The 22,752-nt window shown below is 38.3% G+C and overlaps 1 long non-coding RNA gene across 2 annotated transcripts; it reads right to left on the bottom strand.

The window, feature by feature from the left end:
* Positions 1-3,928: 3,928 nt before the first annotated feature.
* On the bottom strand, positions 3,929-8,693 carry LOC113295488. Of its 2 annotated transcripts, none has more exons than XR_003332847.1 (3): positions 5,543-8,693; positions 5,169-5,368; positions 3,929-4,412 (listed from the first exon to the last, which is right to left on the bottom strand). It is a non-coding gene; the product is annotated as an uncharacterized LOC113295488 (long non-coding RNA). The 2 variants fall into 2 exon arrangements; XR_003332846.1 differs by having other exon boundaries at positions 5,169-5,645; positions 5,760-8,693.
* Positions 8,694-22,752: the final 14,059 nt, after the last annotated feature.

Genomic DNA, 22,752 nt, shown 5'->3' with positions numbered 1-22,752 from the left:
GGTAACACGACCTGATATCACATACTCAATTAATTATCTGAGTCAATTTTTGCAACATCCCAGATCAGCTCATATGGATGCTGCTCATCGTATTCTAAGATATCTCGAGGGAACCATTGGACATGGCATATTCTTGTCCTCATCCAGTTCTCATTCTATTCATGGTTACACCGACTCTGATTGGGCAGGCTGCCCAATTACTCGTCGTTCTACCACTGGATATTTTGGTACCTTATGTAATAGTCCAATTTCTTGGAAATCAAAGAAACAGCCTACCGTGGCTCGTTCATCAGCTGATGCTGAATATCGTGCTTTGGCAAATCTAACTGCTGAGCTTCAATGGTTCAAAGACATGCACATTTCTTGTCCTCTTCCTATCACTGTTTCTTGTGACAGTCAAGCAGCAATTCATATTGCTCAAAATCCGGTATTTCACGAACGTACTAAACACATCGAGATTGATTGCTATTTTGTTCGTGAAAAGTTAATAAGTGGATTGATTCTACCAAAACATCTTCCGTCGTCTGATCAACTGGCTGATGTTTTCACTAAGCCTATGGGAGCTCCGCAATTTGGTCGTCTAGTTGGCAAGTTGGGCGTTCGTTCAGGCTCTACCGCTCCAACTTGAGGGTGGGGGTATTAACACATGCAAATATATAAGAAGATCAACACATATTAAGTACATGCAATGAAGAATATGGAAACAATATTAGTACATGCAAAGAATAATATGTGATTGAATACATGCAATGTAAAATATGAAAACAAAGATTAGTACATGCAAAAAATAATATCGGTGTAATTAGTTTTAATTTCTTTGATTTATCTATAGGAATAAATTTAATTCTCTTGATGTAATTATAATATTAGGATCTTCACTCATTCAATGTATTTGTACAAATATATATACAAAATAATGAAATTAATCTCAACACAGTTGTGTGAGATAGAAATCCCAAAACCCAATATTGCAACAAGACCTTTGTTTTCTTTTAAGAGTGAGATAGAAGCCGAGGAGGTTTTTGTTTGGAACTCTTTAACGAAGAAACTCAGGAGTAAAAATAACTAGAACAAAACCGATGAATTTAAAAGAAAGGGTAAAATGTCAAGACAACATAGCAAAATTATCATCAGCATTATATTAAGATTCCATACATATAGGCATCAGAGAAAGATTTTGAAGAGGAATAAGGCTACAAAATGTGCCCGTCTTTTGAAGTTAAACGAAATTGAGTTCCGAAAGTAGCAGCGCAGAGTAAGCCTGTGTGGAAACAATTTCCTCAAAATTAGTTTCCAACAAAAAAGGTAAGAATCAATCAAACACTTACATAAGCTAAATCAGATGCCAGCTTTTGCATATAATGGGAACTGGAATGCTAGCTAGGTGATAATTATAAAAATAATGTGGGTGATAACTATGAAAATTATGTATGTTGATATAGCCCAGAAAACCGCATGTTTACAAACTATATATGTACGTGATGCTGTAGTTGCTCAATATGGGTTTCTTACGTTTAGTCTCAGCAATTGTTTCGAAATGTCAGACTGTCAGTAGTAAAAATGTACAACCAGATGCCGTTCAAATAACAGTAAAACAGTAAATTTATGGCTTTCACTATAAACTTAAGAATACAAGTTAACCGTCTATTCATGGCCACTTAACTTTAGGGGGCGTATTAAGGAAACATCCCCAGTCATCCAATTTCTTGGATATCAAGAATTTCCTGTTTATGGTATTTCTCTGTGATACGAAATCTAGATTAAAGCTAGTAGAAGTCTTGGTCATCAAGTAAAGAATGTTGATATGTATAAATACCGCTATGTGATCACACGTCTGTGTGTAGGAAATACATATTAATCCTCAATCAATAAACCATACGTTTATACTTGAATCGGCATAGGTTTTCCCCGTTTCTTTCTTTCAAGAAGAAAAACCTAAACCTAGGTTACGAAACTTTGTGATTAGTCACTCGCTCTTGAACCAAAGTTCAAGATCTTGGTACCTTAAATTCCTATCGAGATTTTCTACTACTGGTTTTCATCAATTTCATCTATCAATCACGGAATAGGAAGTTCCATCATCAACAAATTTTTTTCAAGTAAGTTCTTCATTTGCTCCAAGATTTTGATGACTCCGTCACTCAGAAAAGCTCGAGAACTTTATAAGGAAGCATCCTTGAAACTTGGTTCTGGAGACCATAACTCAGCTTATCATCTGTTTGCGAAGGTTATTTCTGAATCTCCGGAAAATAATGATATATTAGAAAATTGTCATCATAAAAGAGCTGTTTGTTTAAAATCAATGCGACCGGATGATTATAAATCTGTTATCGAAGAGTGTTATTCGTCTCTTCATATTAATCCCGTCTATCGTGAAGCACTTTTTTTTCGGGCTATAACATTTTACCTTCGGGGATTACAGATCCTGGGAACCGCTGAAAAGCTAATAAAATACTTCTTACTTTTGAAGTTAAGGCAAAAAAGGAGTATGAATTGGCAATACAAGATATTCAAAAAGTTTTACAAGTTAACCCTGAAGATACTGAGGCAAATCTTCTCAGGAAAGAAATAATAACTGAAGTTGACCTTCTCAAAAAAGATGATCTAATTCTTCAGAGCCATCCATGAAATACTTCTAGTTACTATAGAATTCTTCACATGTTAAGGCGTTCATTTTACTCTCTAAAAAGCAGGTCTTCTATCTTCTATTTAGTCAAGCATTTGAAACATTTTATTCACATTTAAGTTTAATTTACCTTACTATACACGTATAAAAACATCTAATTTAACTTACTTTATACTCCCTCCCTTCCACTTTAGATGATGTTTTTGTAGTTTTCACGTAAATTAAGAAATGGAGAGATGTGAAGATTTTCCATCTATAGCCTTGATAAAAGTCTTTAAACATTAATTGTTATTAGTGCATTTAAAAATAAACTTATAATTCCAAGACAAAATGTAAGGGTGTTATTGGTAGTTTTATGGAAAAATATGAAAACTTTCAAGAATTGTGGAACAAAAAAATAACCCTAAAACATCATCTAAAATGGAACGGAGGGAATACAAAGCATGTATTAATTTCAAAATACACAGTGATGTCTGCTCCCGCAATGATTATATTGGCATTCCATTGCATTAGATGTATGCGTTAGATTTCAGAAATCCTATGTGTTGTGTACTGACATAAGAAAAATGTTCGAAAGAACAATAAAAGGAAGGTTTATTTAAAACCCAAATACCAGCAATGGCCACTGCATTAAGTTTTCAGACCCATAGAAATATTGGCCGACTCCCAGCTAACTCCCATGTTGAAAAAGGACTAGAGAATGGGATTAGTAGCATTATCCGCAACTCAATAAAATTTGAAACTGAATCACATATTTAACCATGCCACAGGTCAAAACCAAAAAAAAAAAAAAAAAAAATCTAGATACCTTTATCGAGAGAGACAAAACACAATCATTGTGAACTCAAGACCCGATTTTTCATTAGCCATGGCTTTGTTCAACCCAGTTCTAGCTAAGAAATTACACCACCAATTCTACGAATAGACAGACATTAATATAATGTATTAATCATCTTCCTCGTCAAGTTTAACCGAAACGCCAGTGCCAAAGATTTCTTTTGTTACCTTGTTTTTAACACACCATGTGAAATAAAAAAACACCCCGGCCAAAGTAAAGAAACATTAAAAAAGAAAATTAATGTTTGAACGAACATTAATTTGAACGAACCAGTAATAAATTTGAACGAACATTTAATTCCTGATTAGCAGAAGCAACAATAAACACAATAAAAGTTGCAAAACTTATTTCCATGCATCAATAAGACCTGCAAGAAAAATATCATGGTGTTTGATACTGCAACAATATTTGCAAGAATCAATGCGTTTATACCTTGAAATTACTTGACGTATTCCCAGTTACAACAGCTGCATATTCCAGCAAAAATAAGTTGAAAATAGGTGCATGATAAGACAAAAAAATAATCATAAACCGCAAGAAAAAGATAGCACAAGTTCTTCAAAGATTTATAGGAAATAACTCACTCCCAATTGATAGCTATGTTTCAAAGGTTTTTCAATAATCTTACTATGCATCCAGTAATGAATCACACAAACCTAAAGTTAATACCCCAAGTGGATCACCCATCGAAACCTTCACAATTCAGACCCATTGGGCTATGTAACGTCACATATAAAATCATAGCAAAGATACTCGAGAACCGAATTAGACCACTACTCCCCTTCTTAATAAGCCCCTATCAAAGTGTCTTTGTTCCATAAAGATCAATCCATGATAACATAGCGATTGCTGGAGAAATAATCCACCATATCAGAACCTCAAGCCTCACCTAGGATCCAATAATAGCTCTGAAACTGACTTCACACTCTTTCTTCGAATTTCCAGTTTCTGCAATGGAATTATTGATTTATAAGATAAAAACACGATTTGATTTACTTGCTTAAAGATGAAACTAAAATGAAAGAAATTAAGCTCATCATAAAATACATTGACCAAACAATAACGATGAAAGTAGAAAATACTTGAAGACAATTTTTATTCAAAATTACATAACATGTCTAGAAATTGACAAGTACAATCATTAAAAAGAAACTGATAGCTGCTTTACAAGAAAAAATAGGTTAAAACCCAAAACAAAAACAAAAAAATGAATAGTGTTTCTTATATAGGGTTAAGCGAGTGGACCGTTTTTCCAGGTGATCTCAGATGTGACTCTAGGAGACATATTGACTTTCTCGAGTGCTTGGAATTAAAGCTCGCTAAGTCTCAAACTAACTTTGACATAAAAAATCCTAGTGCTTTCTCAGGATAGTTTAAATCAAGGTCCCTGAGCTTAAAGCTTCAGAGAAATGTTGCCATGCATTATAAGAGTTCAATGATGTTTATGAGATTGTTGGACCAGAAGTGACTTTTTGAAACTTTGGCTCGATTATATTGAAAGCCACAAAAGCATGATTTGCAACAGGGCAGGAATGCAAGAGCAAAAGTCAACAACGGAGCCCCAGCCATAGAAACAAAAAGACAACACAACCAAAACAGTTCAATGGGGGGCCTGTTTGTGTAAAATTGGTGCCAAAATCAGTAAGAAAACCAAGTCCAGACAAAACTCTCAGCAGCTATGTATGTTAGTCAAGTGAGGAGTACCTTGGAAGCTCTTGTCCATGCACGTGCTCATCGTGACACATAGGTTTCGGGTTTTTCAACGTTGAAAAAAGATATCGAGCAAATTTATATACCTGCAAGACTCAACAGGTCACTTCTGGAGAGCTGCATGCAGAGAGGCTCCAAAAGGAGTATTATTCAACAGGATTGTAAATGATGAATCCGCCATACATGTCCTGCAGCTGCCAAAAGATCTCAGCTGTACTAGTGTCTCAATTATATGGCATGATTGGGGGCCGGTTCTCTTGTATCTCCGTAATTTCTACTAACCTTTTGAGTACTAACAACTATATGTCAGATATTAATTTGGCTACAAACTCCTATGGTTTTAATTTGGTTTGTCAAATGAGGGGTACCTTGGAAGCTATTGTCCTTTCCGTACAATTGTGAAGCATCTGTTTCTGGTTTATCAATGTTGAATAAAAATACCGAACTCTGCTTGAGAGCGGCGAAGCCCAACTTTCCACCAATAACATTTGAGAGGAAACCAAATAAGATGAGCATTAAAAATCCCAAAATGCAAATCAATCATCTGCAAAAAGTCATTATAAAATAGTGATGCTAATCGCTTACCAGAGCTCCTCCAGCAAAATCTGTAGGAGATCTCGGAGTTCAGCAACTCTTATGAGCTTTCTGAAGCTTTACCGTAGCAACATCAAGTTCACTGACAGGTATCAGAGAACAATATTGTTGGCTCTACAAATGGGAATAATGAATGTGGGACCTTTTAGTGCAATAAGCGTGTATTGCTCTTTGCTCATCTAAGTAGCCGATTATGATAATTTTGCACAATCAAGAACCCGAACTTTTATATGAAAGTGTAATTTTAAGCCTCAATTTCTCAGTTTCCAAGAATTTGAAGCTCAATGGCTCTTCATTGAACAAATCATGGGGTTTACCAGACTCCAAAGGAGTTTATGAAGTTTTTAATATTCCAAACATTTTCTGCAGGGTTCAATGAAGACGGATATTGAATTCTACTAGATAATCTTTACAGGAAGAGTAATATAAATTAAGCTATCACAAATGTTATACTATATCGACTAGTTATCTGTCTAGTCAATGATCACCAAAGTAAGAGTATACTAAAGCAAAACGAATTCTACTCAATGACCTTACTGGAAGCGCAGCATACCTTAAGGCTTAAGTTATTGCAAATGCTAACACATCAACCAATTATCTGTCTACTCAATGATCACTATTGTAAGAACAGAATATAAAGGAAGGTCCTACAAATGCTGCACCCTTTAAATGAAATATTCATATTAATGTAGATTTTTAGCTGCTAGATAACCGGAATACTGTCGTTGCTCAAGTAACAAGCCGGATTAAGAAAACTTGTGGCTTTATCAGACAAATTGACAAGACACAGAAATTTTAAACATGATCCAAATATATGCAGCATTCTTAAAAGATTGTGGAATTAGGACAAAGAATTATGCAGACTTGAATTTCCAGATCTGGAATAGTCTATGTTCTAATCATCATTAGGGACATTGACCCAAAATGAAATCACGCTAGAAGTCTGCAAGGTACCTTCCCATGGAGATGGTAAAGTAGCATTATTTAAAGATATACCAATTTGGTCGGTTGTGGACTCTGTGATTAATGACAGAATAGAAACGTAAATCATAACTATCACAGAGAACGAATAGTGCAGTTTTCTATTCAAACGACCACTTTGTGTAACATGATACTAGCAACTTCAACAGTAACAATAAGTAATAAGCAGTATGAAAAGCACCAGCAGAAAAAATGAAAAAACAAAACTTTGGATCCTTAAAATTATCTATCAGATAACATGTAGAGGTAGGTATTCCCCACTAATGAGAAAGCTCTCAGTTTCCTTGAATAAATGTTGACTCACTAACAAAGTGCACAATCAACAAAGCAATATAGCTTAACCCAACATAAGAAACACTAGTATAAAGTTGGACCGATGATATAAAGACAAAACAAAGCTAACTTACAACATACATAACTAACCGAGACAGTGCCAATAGTTATCCAATTTCAAACTAAGGTTCACACTAAGGTCACTAGTTATCCAATTTCAAAAACAAAACTCAAAAGCATATAAAATTATATAAATGCTACTTTCAGAACTGAATATTACCAGTTTATAAGAATAAGTATTCAGGAGTCCCATCTTCCTTGAGCTGCTTCAAAGGATAATCACGCCTTCTTGGGTCCTCAATTTCGACTGACTGCATTGTTTTTGTATCTTCTTCCCCTAATTCTTTCAATGAAACCAAGGTGTTCTTGTGAGGGGATACTTGGAGAAGCCAATTGTTAAACTTCACAAGGCTTTTCGAGGCAGAAGTTTTTGTATTCTAATGTTGAGATAGTTAACATTGTAAGTCAAAACACCATCACTCTTCGTAATGGCTAAGAATCCGTTTCTGTCTATCCTAACTCCTTTAATCCAACCCAACCACTTTCCATGATTATCAACCTTCTTTTTCAATAGCCATATGTCAAAATATTTTTCTTCTTCGATATCAACACTAATGGCAAAAGACAAACACCCATTCAACACCCCTATTCGATTATTGTGCCAAATACTGTCTGGTGGCGAAGGAGGTAGTGGAAGATCATCCCAAAAAGTTTCCTCAGCTAAATCAAAGAACATAATTCTTTCTAATTTAAGGCTCACCCAATAAAGAGCTCCATTGGCAAAAATACCAGGTTCATCCCAATTATAGACATTGAACTCGAAGTCTCCAAGTTCTCTCCATCAATTGCGACTGCCTAGAGTGTAAATGTGGACTGCTCGAGAATAGCGGTCCAACAGATCATGTATTACTGCAACAACTTTGTAGTCATTTGTTGAAGCAGCATAACCAAAGCTGCTTGTCACATCACCAGTAGTATACCATTCATAATCCTTGATTTCGGGAAGCAGAACATATTCCCTGGTGATTGGCTTAAAAATACAAACGGATCGGCCTTCAATAACACATACCAAACCATTACAGGAACCAATAAACCTAAAATTCTTATACGGAGGGGTAAAATTAATTCTTCTAATTCTCTGAATGGGTGGTGTTGAATCATCATGATTCTCATTATATTCAAAATAGTGAAATTTTTTAATCTCATTAGGAATCAAAGCAAGAAAGCCCAACTTACCATAATCAGCAGCAGAATCATTAAGGTGATGGAAGTGCAATTTATAGAATGACGGATGAGAAACAAGACTTTTCCAATTTGTGCATACAAATTTGCAATCAACAACCGATTCAGCTGGTATGCGAGTTAGAATGTCTAATTTAATCTCCTCCCGGAGAAAATTGAAATAATCGGCCAAATCCGTTTGCCGTCGAAGAAAAAGGTGAGGAACTTGAAATAATCCGTAAAAACCCGCTTGTTGTTGAAGAACGAAGTGAAAATCTTGAAATACTCCATCGAAATCCCCTTGTAATTGAAGAAAGAAAGATTTACAGGGAGATAAATTTGAAAATCTAGGGTTTACAAGGAAAATATAGAGATGGAATTCTGGGGAATTTCGGGTGTGGACTGTAGAAAGAGTAAAATAGGGAAATAGCTTTCTTGACTAATTTTTTTTTTCTTTTAATGGTTTGGAGTCAACCACTGATGCAGTAACTTTAGAATTTGAGGAGACGGTTAATTTTAGGCAGTAAATTATGAACTTTGGTTGTGGTTAGAGGTGTAAAACGAACCCGGCCTACCGGCCAGGCATAGCACGGCACACAAAGTCGCATGTTTCACGTGCCATATGTCGTACTGTGCTGTGCCAACGATTTAAACATGTTGTGTCGTGCTGTGCTTTACTAGCCAAAAGCTAGGCGCAACACAACCCACTGTCACAACACACGAATAAACGTGATGTGTCGTGGTGGCACACGTGCTATAAATAATTTGAAATTGCTTAATGGTATACATTAAGACGGACATTATCACGAGAATCGACAATATATTATTTGAAATAATTTATCAAGTAAAATTAACAAGTTTATTCAATAAAAAAAAATAGTCCATCAAATATAAAATTGGGCCATTGTCATGTAAAGTAAATGTTCTAGTCAAATAAAATAACGACACTATAACAACTGTATTGAAATATTTTTTTTTTCCAGGATATAGACTCTATTGTGAAATATACACTAAATGTGATGTATTGTGCCTTGTCATAGTGTACTTGTACATGCTATGACGTGCTTTCTTAACGTGTTGTGTTGAGCTGAGCCACGTGCTTATCTGTGTTGCGTGCTGTGCCGTGCTACTGTGTCGATTAGGCTAACCAAACACAGCCCACGAAACTAACATGATGGGTCGTGCTGGCTTGGACTGAGCTCATTTTTTAACGTGGTGGGCTGGATTGTGCTCGTGCTGGCACAACCTAATCTAAACCTCCAGTTTCGTTTATCTTTGGAGACTTGGGTTACCACGAAAGGTTCGGCCGTAAGCCAAACGTGACGTACGAGTATTATTATTTTGGCTTACCGTTAGGTCAACGATTCATGAATCCAGGATAATTCGAAACTATATACCTAGGTTTTAAGTATATAATATTCAGCGTAAACTTATAAAAAATACTTTTTAATATAATCTTGCCTTAGGCATTATGATTTAAAGGAACTACACATATGGTATATGCATAGGGTTGTCAACGGAAACTGGCTCAACCGGTTGTGTTACGATAACCGAATATCTGATAACTTCCGACGGAATCTTAAAAATTTTAACCTATCATGTCTCGTTATCGATCGGATATCGGATGTATTTCCGATAATTTTCGTTGTATGATAGAGATTGGAATAACTTTCAATTTAAAATAACAAGCTTTCAATTCAAAATCCAGTTCAAAGACAAAGCAAACACACAAATGTTCCAAATGCCTACATTACACGTTCCTTCAAAAGAAAACATAAAGAAATTAAATGCATGCATTTTTACTTGTAAGCAGCCTACAACCTGCATTTCTCCTTCCTTACTTCACTTAGTCCTTATGCATATCAAAATCCGAAGTATATCTTTATTTCAAAGAAACTGAAATATGTTAGTTGGCAACGCAAGAAATATGGAAGGAAAGGAAATGAAAGATAATAACCAGTACTAGCATTGTCAACGAGATCTGGAAACCAATCACTTAAGTAAAACTAATATTTAAACAACTTTTGGAGCTAATGAACTTCGGTGTGCTGTAAGAACCCTACCTCTAGTACTGAACATGGATTCTAACACTACACTTGTCACCAGAAAAACCAACACATCTCTTGTAATCATTGCAAGAATTTGGTACTTTGTTTCTTTAGTAAGTAGTGGTTTTTCTAAGTATTTCTCCAACTATGACTTCTGAACCTCAATATCACTGTTTTTTACTCATGTTCACTTCTAGTTATTCTAGAATTGTCAATACTAGATGAACTTATTCCACTAGTTGAGTTCCCAAAATATTATGGAGGTGTAGAGTTACTTTCACAATCATCTGAAGAAAAAAGTGCGTTCAATGTTATTTAAAATTTGTTATAATGCGTTGCATGCTGTGCACACCATATAATTTATTATAAAAAAACTCTATCCACTCATCCTTGAACCTAGAATCTATAACAGCTCCAATATTCATCAATATGTTAGACGACTCTTTCCGGTTACTATCAAACTTTAACCTCATCTTCAATACCATTTATATGATATACATACGAGGACTAGATTTCATTGCATAATGCTCTCATTAATCTCATATACCCCATTGTAATATGTGTGTACATATTTCATCATCAAACACGTGTATATAGGAAGATACGTGGAGAGCATGCGGACAAAATCATCAAAACAGGATGACACACATCCATAGCCAAGAAGCCCATCCCGTCGACGTCGGATCCTTGCCCGAACAAATCTAAGGGCAAAAGTTAAGATGTACCGAAAACACGATGTACTGCGGAGCACCAAATAACTCCCGAAGAGTTACTTTATCTCATCCCCAAAAGAAGCCAAGATCAACGGTGGAGAGAAGGTGAACTGACATGGAAGTGACAGGGGCAGAAGACACTTGTCTGACACGAGCAGCGCCTCAACTACCCGCATTAAACACTCTGAGCAGTGTACGTGTCGATCATCCCGTTGAACGAACGAGGATGACTCTGCGTGATCAAGCAATGAACGAATACCTCCGCGTGATAGACACAAAGCACAAGAATATAAGGTTCCAACGGTCCTCAGAAATGGGTCCCACACTCTAACCCTATAAATACCCCCTCTCCACCAAGAGTGAGGGGATCGGGAAAAATCAGGGACAGAAGGAGAGAGAAAGATTGTGAGTGTAAGTTTGTCCTTTACAATATATAGACCTATGTAAACTCCAAAGTCACTCGACTATCTCTGTAACCATCAAGTACATAGTGAAACAACAACCCCGTGGATGTAGGCCTTAGTGCTGAACCACGTAAATCCCAGTCTTATTTACATTTCAGCACTTTATATTCTCCTAACGCTCCATGATTTTTATTTTTATACTTCGTTTTCTTTATCTTCCCCTGCGTAAACGCCCCTCGCGATGTTATTGGATGAGGCTATGATAAACCCGAAGGTTTTGAGCCAAGGAATCAATACAATTGTATTATCCATGTGAGTCTGTACCTAGAGTGCGAACATTGTTTGTGAACATATTGATGCCTGCGTGATTTATGTGTCCACAATTTGGCGTTAGAAACAGGGACTTCGTCCCGGTAAAAGATTTATCTTATCCTGTGATTTCATATTAAATTAGCATATGATTGCTCTACTTCATTAGCTCTAACAGTATTTATCTTTTGTTAACTTTACCGTATTCAAAAACGCACCCGTTATCTTCGATAGCTCTGGCAGTATCTGTCGAAGCAATTTAAACTGGTTAAAAGATTTATTGCTTAGATCCATGGATTTACATTTTTTAGATCTCGTACGGACCTGTCTTTCCGATGGGTTTTCGAAAATTTTCAAAAAGATCTACGTGCATTTTCAAGGGGATCCTTTCACATTTCCGCGTACCTTCAATGAACCCGTTTTTTTTAAAAAAAAAAAATTCTCTGTGGCCCTCGGGCAGTTTTTCCTTGTCTTGGAGTAAGGAATTTCGTAAACTAACCCGATCCGCATGGACACTTCTGTTTCTCGCTGTTTGAAATTCCCTTGTGCAGAAAGAAAGCGACAAAAGGAACCACGATGGAAAAGATGCAGGAAGCTGGAAAATCCAAAGCCTCGTCAAAGGAAGCACCAAGGACAACCCCGGTCATCACCCGGAGCAAGCAGAAAGGAGACAAAACCAAAATGACCAGTCAGAGGCAGGACTCTGCGGAAATCACTTCGCCTATGAACGCTAACTCCGTTGTGGCCGCGGCCCTCAGAGCAGCGACAACAAAGTATAGTACGGCAGCGGCAGCCCCAAAGGCTGCGGAATCCAGCAAAACTTTTGCTGCGAATCAATTCACCAACCAAAATAAAGGGTGGATGAATCCAGAACACACCAACCCGTGCACCCTCCAACCTTCGGAATTCCATCAACAAACTAGCAGAATCAAACTGTGCCGGCGGCTCTAACACCGCAGATGGGCACTCCGCCCGATTTGGAAATGCCAACAATCGAAGATGAATCTCCCCCACCTTTAGTGCAAACCATAGAAGAAGGCGGCACCATGGTCGTAGTAGAACGAGCTGGGACTCCCAATCAGGGGTCAAACCAATCACATCGATTGATGGCCGAGCTCGAAGAATTAAAGAAGATCCAGAAGGTTTACGCAGATGTTGTAGCTCTGCTGGCCAGAGAAAACAAGGATTTAAAAGACCGGATTTCCCTAAGCACAAAGACAAGCCAACAACTCGATGAAGCAAATTCAAAGGCACCAGAACCAAACCGAGACCGAAGAGTCATCGTAGCAGCTAATGGAAACGCGGCTAAGGGAAGTAGCGCATCCGACCCGGATTATAACGACGGAGAGTCAGGCTATCACGAGCAGAATAGCGTAGGGAACCACCGCGCGATGCAAGAGATGCGTGATGAAATGATGGCAGAGATCAGGCAATTAAAAAGTAGACAAGGCGGGGGAAGGTTAGAAGAGGTCATGAGAGAGGCTAACTCCACGCCCCTTACTCATCGTCTGGCCAACACCCCTATTCCACTGAAGTGCCCTGTCCCGACATTCGAATGCTATGACGGATCCAGTGATCCCGCTGCACATATTCGGTATTATAACCGTGTCTTAGCTAGATGGAGTCAGACCGACGCCGTACTCTGTAGATACTTCCCATCAAGCCTGAAGGGATCGGCATTATCTTGGTTTGATAATCTACCGCCAGACTCCATCCACTCCTACGACCAACTCGCAGAAAAGTTCTTAAGAAGTTACATGTACAACAAGGCTGTTAACACCGGAATGGATAAGCTCTTTTCACTGGCAATTGTCTACAAGGAAACCACGAGGGAATACACTAACAAATGGCACAAGATCTGCCAAGCCATAGGAAGTGTGGACCCAGTGGTAAGTATCAACTGTTACAAGTGGGTATTAGACCGAATGAGTCCACTATTTGTTGAGATTCATGGAAGCGTTCCTAAGACAGAGGGAGATCTTCGAATAATTATTGAAAAGCACGCTCGTCTTGAAGAAATCCAGCGTGAAAACCCGAGGGCGTACCCGCAGAGGTCTCACCGTACCAATTTTGCAGAACAAACCAATGGGGACAAAAGAAATTGCTCAGTGGAACGGCCTCACGAAGACATGAAGGAACGAAGGGATGAACGACAGAAAAACGACCGAAAATTCGAAGATCAAGTTTACACGAAGCTCAATGCTAGCTATGCTCGGATCCTGCGAGAGATCAAAGGAAGGGAAAATCTGGAGTGGCCATGGTCTAAGGGAAAACATCCCCCAAGAACCGAGAAGTCTAAAGATTACTGTGAATATCACTGCTTCAACGGACACCAGACATAAAAATGTAAAAACCTCAAAATAATGATCCAAAAATTGATTGATGCTGGTGAGCTCAAACATTACATACGAAAGGATGTCGCCGAGGATAGATCCAAACGAACCAAGCCAGTCCAACTTCCAGAAGGGAACCGCACAATCAACACCATCTCGTGTTCTAAAGCCGCAGGGCCCTCACTTACAGCACAGATAGGAAAGAGGTTACTGTTTAAAGGATTTTTCGTGGTTGTAGTAATGAAGGTTCGAACTCTAAGACTTGTGAAGGTAAAGGATTTTTAGATTTATAAAAATTATATACAAAAAATATTGAGAAATTGGTAGAGAGGTACTGGGACTAATGATTCAGCCAATCTTCATAACATAAGGCTTAATGATTTATTCTCGACAATAATAGCTCAAAACATATATGGACTCTTATTTTGCCAAAGTCGATTCTCAAAACATTGGTTGTAAATGTTAAGCATGGAACATCAAATCACCTAAGCTAAGCATGACCCATCTAATCAAATAACACCCAATTTAATCAAATCATATTTCAATTAATTTTAATGCAAAAGTCTTAAAAAGAATTAATAAAATTACCCATTTATGAAGATCGGCCTCCTCCGTCGCCCAGTGTTGGGGTTTAACTCATCATAGTAAAAATGCTCTCAGAATAATTTATTATGGATCAAAAATGGTTTACAAATGATGAGAATATGAGAAATAAAATAAAACCAGAGAACTACGACCCTCAGTGACAAAATAAGACTGATGCCACCCTGTCGCAAACGCTGGGGAAATAAGACTGCCCGATGTACGACCCACAGCTGTGAGTCGTTATTTCTGTTGATAAATGACTGCTGCTGCGAGTCCGTTCTTCGTGTTCTTCGTGTTCATCAGCAGCAGCAGCAGCAGCAGAAACCGAGTTTGGGAAAACTCGAATTTCTTCTTCTCTGGACCTCCTTTCGACCCCGAACTCTCGACAGCCTCTCTACTAAACCCAAGGGGTCCTTTTATACCCAACAAGTGCGTTTAATCTCGCCATAACTCGAGATAATCTTCATTATTGCCGTTGTCCAAAAATAGGGAATAATTGCCAAAAATAGAAGATTCTTACGTACTCTTGCTTCCTGCACACTCCCAATTTCCTTCTCCACGACTCAGCACTCATCCAATGCTAGTAGAACTCCTCCATGCACACAAGAACTTCAATTTTGCTCGTGTTACAGTACACGTGCTCTGTTTTGGGTGTGTGAATCATCACGCGTTTTCCAGCCAATTCCGATCAAACCCACTGCCCAAACTGTGTTCCTTAACCTATATCACATCTCTCTATAAAATTTCAGCCATTGAACCGACCCGTAACCCCTTCATTTTTGTGATCAAACTTCTGCCAGTTTGAGAATTTAATTTTCCCGCCAAAAAACAGTTTTCAAACGAAGAAGAAAGGGTGTCCCCCTATCCTGAACTGGGGTGCGAATAGCAGCTGCCTTGGGGTGACCTGGGGGTGCCCCTTAGTAATTAGGTTACCCCTTATCCAAAAGCGAGAGTCCGAATAACACTTGTCCTCCGGATGCCAAAATCAACTTTTCGAGCCGAATTTTCCAAAAAATGTTTATTTCCTAAAAATACATAAAAACACAATATTAGTACAAAAATAGAGTTCCAACAATACGGACATTGAGGACAAATTAGACACAAAAATGTGTCTATCAAATACCCCCAAACTTATTATTTGCTAGTCCTCGAGAAAAATTTATTCTTGAAAAGTGACCGAGTTAATCTCGGGTGGGTTTATCAGAGGTGTACCCACAAAAACCAATACTCCAGACCCTAGTTATGTACGCAGAACCTTGGAAAGCACTAAAAAACCTCCTATGTTGGTATACTTATTAATTACAGGAGGAAGTACCCTGACGCGAAATTCCAATTGTTGTATACGAGTTTGCACTCAAGCATACTAAAATTCATATAAGTGACAGAGCTCTACTAAGATAGTTTCACGATGGACATCATACTCGGAGTCAGACTAATCACATGAAAAGATTAAGAAGATGGAAAAAGAAAAATGTAGATGGTTGAAAAGCGAACGGTGTTTCCCATATCTGTCTGAAGGACTCTGCCAAGATGAACCTAACCTAAATGACTGAGATACCGGTCTGACTAATATTAACACACTGGCATATACAAGGGAACCAGTAGTCAATAACTTAAATCTAGATCAACAAACTGGGAAATACAAGGGAACCAGCAGTTGACTACACATAACAATAACCATTTTTTTTTTAACTTAACGACATGAATAGACCTTTTTGATCCAAGCGCATGCTTCTTGTCAGCAGATTACACGATAGTACCCACGAGTCCTGCATTCCACGCTTGCTTAGGCGACGGAAACAGGGAGAACACACGCATATTGCTATCCAAGTGTTAATACTTATTTCGATTGGACTAACTGGTCCGGTCTAAATTTTTTTATTTTTTTTTTGTAAAGGTAACTCAGTCACTCTATTTCACCCTAGCAAAGGTAACAACTTGAATCGTGTGCCCCACCAAATCACTTGAAATAAAAGAAAACTAAAAATAGAAAGTGAAAAGGACTCGACGAGATATGGCGAAACTATCATGTTAATTCTAACACCTGAGCTCTGTGCTTTTATGAATAGACTCTATAGATGTTTCCATCTAGTCAGATTGGTTAGTGCTATCCTTAATAGGCGTAAATTTCTAGGCTCTGGAGTTTATTTATTTCAACTAAAAAGTTTCTCCCATACCCCCAAACTTAAATCTAACATTGTCCTCAATGTTCTAAAGATGAAACTAAAAGCATGAACAAGGAGAAACTGTTACCACTTGAAGCAAAAGAGATAAGAAAGGATATTACCGTGTCGCAAGAATATTGGGTTACCTCCCAAGAAGTGCTAAGTTTAAAGTCTTCAGCCATACTTAGGAATGGATTAGACAACTCGAACCATAAAGTAACAGTCGAAATAACTGTGGGTCTTCAAAACGAAAAAGAGCTGACCAAAGGAAACTACAATAACCCAAGAAAGTGAACAAGAATAACATGCCCTTATCTAGTTTCCTGATTAAGATATTTATATCTAATTGTGGTTCAGGTTCAGGTTCTATGAAAGGGTCTAAATAAAATATTTTCCTCGGATGCATTTCCTCATAGGTTGGATCCAAGTTATTAGGTCCTAGAGTTTGGAAAAACTCAAATAAGAACTTAGAATCACAAAATAATAATAACCTAAATAACTGAGGATCCTCTAAGTCAATCAGGTTTGACTTACATAATTGACCACAGTGAGAGTAGTGGTCATTCTTAAGCAAATGTGTCGATTCTAATTTCCTAAAGCATTTAGGTCTAGTCTCACAACTTAATATTCGAAACATTTGGAATATAAACGTTCCCACAGTTGGAAGAAAACTATTTGGTGGGAAAACAAAGTCAATCTGGGGATCATAGCCTGGGCAAACCACATCAACCAGAGGATGGGTTTCTAACGACTGAACTCCTTCATGGACATCATTAGGCTCGGGAAAACGAGTATGAAGGTAATCTTGTAAAATGGTCGAGGCACAAATATCAAGTCCTAAGTGTAGGGACTTTCTGAGAGTTAAAGGTAAGGCACTAGGGAAGTGATAATCACCCCCAAACTTAGAGTTTTCAGTGTCTCTAGATAGATCTCTAATTATTTCTTGAATTTCCGTATCTTCAGAGTCCTTAAAATATTCAAGAGATTCTTCTATGTTATTATCAGGTAGTGCATCTTTACTCATCTCTACGGGTCTATCTTCTTCTTCCAAGACTATTGTTTCTAAGTCGCTAGACTCTAAAACAGTATTTTCGAAATGAACTCGTTCCTCTAAACCACTATCGGCTTCGTAAACAGGAAATACTACATCGTCTAAAACGGTGGTATCCCTAATCAAATCCTCGTCCTTTTGAATAGGTGAATAATCATAAAAATTATTTGGATTTGAACTAGAAATAATATAATCACTATACAACCAATTGGATTACTAGACTCCTGATCACTATGCCTACATATTTCAGATTCTTCATTACTGCTATCCTCATCATCATAGTACGAAAATGATTGAACCTTATCTAAATAAGTAGTGTCTTTTATTCTAACCTCGTCCTCTAAATTAGGAAAATATTCACTATTGATATCAAGAGTAAAATTAGAAACACTATTTTGGAAATTTAGATTATTTCGAGCAAGTCTTTCGTTCGTCTCAGCCATCAACTTGAGGGATTCCTCTATAGAAAGTTCTCTTTCGTCAAAAACTAAGTTATTCATTTCTTCTAACTTACGTGTTGACTCAGCTAATTTACGTGTTGACTCTAGTAAAGAGGAATTATCAGAAGGATCATAAAAAGGACTACTTTTCAATAGTTTGATTGTATCCTATAGAGACGAAGAACTAGTACTGTAATCTTCTTGCTCGTAAGACTGATGCATGTGTGGATAGTAATTGGGCTCACCAGGGTATGACCCATATCCTTCCAAAGGATGGCGTTCCCAACCACTATTCCCAACATGGTCATAAAAATGATGATGTCCATATTCAAATTCAGGTCGATACTCATTGTATTGGCTTCTATCATACCAGTTCGACATTCTTAATTGCAAGGGAATTCTACACAACCACAAACAAGACCGACTCGACTCCACTAAAACAAACCTAAAGATTTCTAGCAAACAAAAAGCATGATGGCTCCACTTAGATTGTTTTCTAGACCAGCTTCTATTCCTTCGAAAAGGAATTCGTTATAATTTGAGAACACCCCTCTGGAATCAATCCGAGCTAATGTAAGTTGAATCGAGGCGAGGGAAGCTCAGTGGAGCTTTGATACCCAAGGCCTCACCGCTATCACAAGGCGGCGCAGTCACGCATTCAACTCACAGAAACCATCATGAACTTTGGAGTGTGCTTAAAGAGCAACCAATATTTTTCGAACGAGTTTCCTATTTAAGCTCGTTACCCTATCGGTCTCGTTCTATTCCAAATTTTAAGCTTGGGTTCGCGTTAGGTTTCGTTTTCCTAAGGCGGGCAAGAAGAGAACGGTGATGAAATCCGAACCCTTATCTTGTTTAGGCCAGGCCTTGCCCTTTACTAGGAAAATAAAGACAGTCTGGTTCGTCCTCAAACAATTATCACCTTAAGGAAGACAGTAACTCGCTTGCAGGAGATTCACGGGTGTTTCGATTGGACTTACCTCCCGTACCAGACGGGCGATGAACCGTTGTCGTCGACTCGGGCCACGACTCCTATGCCGTGTGCGAACCCGAGGGGCCGAGACGATATAGTAATCGTCGTCCTTCCCTGCACACAGTTTATATAATTTTTTTTTATTTTTTTTAATAATACCCTTCCGTAGGGTTAAAAAAAATGTCCAATGTTCAATGTCCGGAAAAAAAAATGTCCAAAAATAAAAGATTACAAAAATAAAACCTTAATTACAGTTTCTAAAAGAAAAATTAATAATAATAAAAAAAAATATCTAAAAAATAATAATAATAATAATAATAAAAAATCCTTCGTCTTCTTTCCGTTCTTTTTGCTTTAAGCTTTGCTCCTAGTCTTTATGAAATCGCCAAAATTTTTTGACAACTTCTTTTTTTTTTTTTTTTTTTTTCAATCCAAGCCTCAAAACCTGTATCACATAGACAAATACCCAAAGAACGTACAAAAGAACAAAGAAAAATAAATCTAAAAAAAATTCTACCTAAACACAATTCCGCGTCGGCGGCGCCAAAATGTTTAAAGGATTTTTCGTTGTTGTAGTAATGAAGGTTCGAACTCTAAGACTTGTGAAGGTGAAGGATTTTTAGATTTATAAAAATTATATACAAAAATATTGACAAATTGGTAGAGAGGTACTGGGACTAATGATTCGGCCAATCTTCATAACATAAGGCTTTATGATTTATTCTCAACAATAATAGCTCAAAACATATATGGACTCTTATTTTGCCAAAGTCGATTCTCAAAACATTGGTTGTAAATGTTAAGCATGGAACATCAAATCACCGAAGTTAAGCATGACCCATCTAATCAAATAACACCCAATTTAATCAAATCATATTTCAATTAATTTTTAATGCAAAAGTCTTAAAAAGAATTAATAAAATTACCCATTTATGAAGCTCGGCCTCCTCCGTCGCCCCAGTGTTGGGGTTTAACTCATCATAGTAAAAATGCTCTCAGAATAATTTATTATGGCTCAAAAATGGTTTACAAATGATGAGAATATGAGAAATACAATAAAACCAGAGAACTACGACCCTCAGTGACAAAATAAGACTGATGCCACCCTGTTGCAAACGCTGGGGAAATAAGACTGCCCGATGTACGACCCACAGCTGTGAGTCGTTATTTCTGTTGATAAATGACTGCTGCTGCGAGTCCGTTCTTCGTGTTCTTCGTGTTCATCATCAGCAGCAGCAACAGCAGCAGAAACCGAGTTTGGGAAAACTCGAATTTCTTCTTCTCTGGACCTCCTTTCGACCCCGAACTCTCGACAGCCTCTCTACTAAACCCAAGGGGTCCTTTTATACCCAACAAGTGCGTTTAATCTCGCCATAACTCGAGATAATCTTCATTATTGCCGCTGTCCAAAAATAGGGAATAATTGCCAAAAATAGAAGATTCTTACGTACTCTTGCTTCCTGCACACTCCCAATTGCCTTCTCCACGACTCAGCACTCGTCCAATGCTAGTAGAACTCCTCCATGCACACAAGAACTTCAATTTTGCTCGTGTTACAGTACACGTGCTCTGTTTTGGGTGTGTGAATCATCACGCGTTTTCCAGCCAATTCCGATCAAACCCACTGCCCAAACTGTGTTCCTTAACCTATATCACATCTCTATATAAAATTCCAGCCATTGAACCGACCCGTAACCCCTTCATTTTTGTGATCAAACTTCTGCCAGTTTGAGAATTTAATTTTCCCGCAAAAAAACAGTTTTCAAACGAAGAAGAAAGGGTGTCCCCCTATCCTGAACTGGGGTGCGAATAACAGCTGCCTTGGGGTGACCTGGGGGTGCCCCTTAGTAATTAGGTTACCCCTTATCCAAAAGCGAGAGTCCTAATAACACTTGTCCTCCGGATGCCAAAATCAACTTTTCGAGCCGAATTTTCCAAAAATGTTTATTTTCTAAAAATACATAAAAACACAATATTAGTACAAAAATAGAGTTCCAACAATACGAACATTGAGGACAAATTAGACACAAAAATGTGTCTTTCAGTTACGGAAGCAGTTCGAGGACCGATGCGAATTGTATAAGATCGATGGGATAGAGGTGGATGAGCACGAAGAGTGGATGGACTCACCTATTATATTCGATGCTGAATATATCGAAGAAGATATGGAAGACCATAACGACCCCCTGGTCCTCACACTACTAGTGGCTGGATGTAACCTTAAAAAGATCCTCATAGACAGGGGAAGCTCAGTGAACGTTCTATTCTTCGACGCCTTCAAACGGATGAAGCTCCATGATGAACAGCTGATGACCTCTTATTACACCATCTACGGGTTCAACGGAGCGCCCACAAAGCCATTGGGAGACATAGTGTTGCAGGTGAACGCAGGGCCCATGAAAGTAGAAACACGATTCAGCGTGGTAGACGCCCCATCCCCCTACAACGCCATTATTGTAAGAAAGTGGGTACATAAACTCAAGGGAGTGGCAGCAACTTACTACCAATATCTCAGATTCCCTACACCTGAGGGAGTAATGGAAATCAAGGGAGATCGGGTCTCTGCAAGAGAGTGCCAAGCCACTCAGGATCGTATCAACAACGAACAAGAAGAGCAGCGAAAAACCCGAAGAATTAAAAATAAAGAAGAGCGAAAGAGAAGGCCATAGACCTGTTCCTCAAGGAAACTACAGGAAGGGGTTTGACAAAAGGTGATAGTCCTAAACACAGAGAAAATACTTCAGCAGCCAACGAAGGACAGAAACATACCAAATAGCAATCAAAGAACGTCCCAGTCCTCGGGGACCCGAAGCCGGTGTTCACGCCAGTAGAGCCCGTAAAAGAAATCAACATAGGAACGAAGAAAACCCGAAGATGATCAAAGTAGGGACCATAATGGACGAAAGAAGAGAAGATTCTCTAACCAAATTACTTAAAGAATACGCGGATATTCGCCTGGAAACTATATGCCGGGGATTGACCCGAAAGTAATCCAACACGAGCTACGCATCAAACCAGGCACGCCCCCGTTCAGGCAGAAAATAGAAAAGTTGCACCGGAGTATCATAAGGCAGTGGAAAAAGAACTTCGGAAACTACTAGACGCAGGTTTCATCAAGGAAGTCAAGTACCCTACATGGATCTCCAACATGGTCGTCGTTCCTAAGAAAAATGGAGGGGTTAGGATATGCATCGATTTTACTAACCTCAACAAGGCATGTCCAAAGGACAGCTATCCCCTGCCAAGCATAGATCAGCTGGTGAAGCCGTAGAAGGATATGAAGAACTGTCATTCATGGATGGACATTCTGGCTACAACAAGTAGCCCTGGCAGAAGAAGATCAGCCACACACAGCGTTCTACACCCCGCATGGCCTTTATTGCTACACTAGAATGCCCTTCGGACTTCGAAACGCAGGGGCAACATAC

This window comes from Papaver somniferum, chromosome 7 (assembly GCF_003573695.1).
Source record: "Papaver somniferum cultivar HN1 chromosome 7, ASM357369v1, whole genome shotgun sequence".
In the NCBI taxonomy this organism is placed as follows: Eukaryota; Viridiplantae; Streptophyta; class Magnoliopsida; order Ranunculales; family Papaveraceae; genus Papaver; species Papaver somniferum.
This window is presented reverse-complemented; position numbering and strand designations above follow the sequence as displayed.